The sequence below is a fragment of the Gavialis gangeticus genome, unplaced genomic scaffold, assembly GCF_001723915.1.
Source record: "Gavialis gangeticus isolate Ggan-Ray unplaced genomic scaffold, GavGan_comp1, whole genome shotgun sequence".
NCBI lineage: Eukaryota > Metazoa > Chordata > Crocodylia > Gavialidae > Gavialis > Gavialis gangeticus.
The window spans coordinates 168,604,237-168,606,061 of NW_017729024.1; the positions used below are offsets into that span (position 1 = coordinate 168,604,237).

General features: G+C 46.2%; 1 protein-coding gene across 1 annotated transcript in view; it reads right to left on the reverse strand.

Moving 5' to 3' along the window:
* CELF4 (CUGBP, Elav-like family member 4) overlaps positions 1–1,825 on the reverse strand; it is a 1,092,004-nt gene that overhangs the window by 467,039 nt on the left and 623,140 nt on the right. The window lies entirely within an intron of this gene.

A 1,825-nucleotide genomic window follows, 5' to 3' on the forward strand; every position in this document is an offset into this window, starting at 1 on the left:
GGATCTCTTCATGCAGAAGCACAGGGGGAAACACTGAACCAGACAACAAATCACGCACTGTGCCTGGTGGAGGATGCACCCGCGATCTGGGGAACTCATTGCTGCAAAGAATTACTGAGACCAAGAGCGCAGGAGGTTTGGGGAGAGGATTAGATATCTAACTCCATCATAAAAATATCTGCAGCTGCATTTGAAAGGATACGTATAAGAGAGATGTGGACCCTTATGGCTCATGGTAGTGACTAACACCCTACTGATGCGGGTAAGAAGGAAGACCTCTTTATAAGCAAGTTACTGCAGTGTTTCTCGTTGTCACACTGGTACTGGACAGTGTGCAGGCCTGGATATGCTAGGCTGATCTGTGGGGCTGATCCAGTTGGGTGGCTGCTCTGCTTTTTTCTGGGGAGTGGACCCAAGTTGGGTGTAAGGACCCTTTTGTTTCCCCAGCCCAAAAGAAGATATGCCTGAGCTAAAACAAGAGTTTCCAGGAACAGAGTACGGAAAGGAGAGAGATCCGAATGGTAAACGGGTCCCCAGACCTCTCCGGGAATGAGTCTTTCTACTAAGCTGGTACCATGATTTCGTGTCTCTGCTGCTAGAATAAATGGAGCCCTTTTATAGTGAAGTCCTTCTTTTCCCCAGGAAAAAAACCCCAAACAAACCAAACATTGACTTTTGGCCCTGAAATCCCACCAGGATGAAACACACCGTTTAATGAAGGCAATGAGAGTCTTGTCATTGACTTGAGTCACACTCCTAAGGCCTGGATCCACCAAGACACAGTAAGAACAAGGACAGCTTTAGGCACGAGAAGCCTCTTGTTGCTCATGTGCTGAAAGTCATGCATGTGCCTAAAGCCCTTGGCTGCAGCAGGGTGGAGGACTGGAACTAGCATGGTCATGGGATGAAACATTAGAATAACTCAAGATTTTCAGCTTACACGACTGCCAATTTGGTTATTTTACTGATCATTAAGATGAGATGACAGAGAGTGGGACAAAGCTACTGACCGGTTCAAATGGCCTGAACTGGCACCAGCTGGTATGGAGTTGGGGGGTGCAGGATTTGACATGAATTGAGAGGGACATCTCAAAAGTCAACAGCAGCTTTCTTGTTTGCATGGTCTCTTTCTTAGTGTCCATTTTAATGAGACTGCTTTTCCGCAGGTACTTTCTTGCCGCAAGAAATGAGATACCTTTTTCTCAACCTTCCTGTCACCATATGAAGTCTCTTAAAAACAAGTAAAGCTTGGATGAACTCCTGCGGGTGAGTGTTTTCATACACATTGTGTGTAGGTTGTAGCCATGTGGGTCTGAGGGCTTAAGCAGACAAAGGTCTTTGGGTAAATCTGATATCTTTTATTAGACCAACTATTTGATTTGGGCTAATATAAGATATCAGATGTACCCAAAGAACCTTGCCTTCATACACAGTGGCACTTCCATTGAATTAAATGGAGCTACTGGTATTCATGAAATTATCCCTGTGGGTGTGTGTGTACAGGGATGGGACCCACCTGGGCAGAAACAAAATGCCAACGCCATCTGAACAGCGAAGAGCACTTTACTGGGAAAGACAGTTTCCAGTAGACAGCCATCCAGTAACTAGGTGTTGCTGGCAGTGCCATCAGAAACCCCCTAGGCAACAAACTACTCCTTGGGTGCTCAGAGGTGAGCCATGACTTCAGGTGGTTGAGCAACAGTTGTGCGAAAAAAGGGCAAGGCTACTGTTGTCTACATGTACCCACGTTGTGATTACACTGAGAACATGGCCTTACAAAATAGCCAGCCCAGCACCTTTCACTTCACTAACCATCCAACTGGAC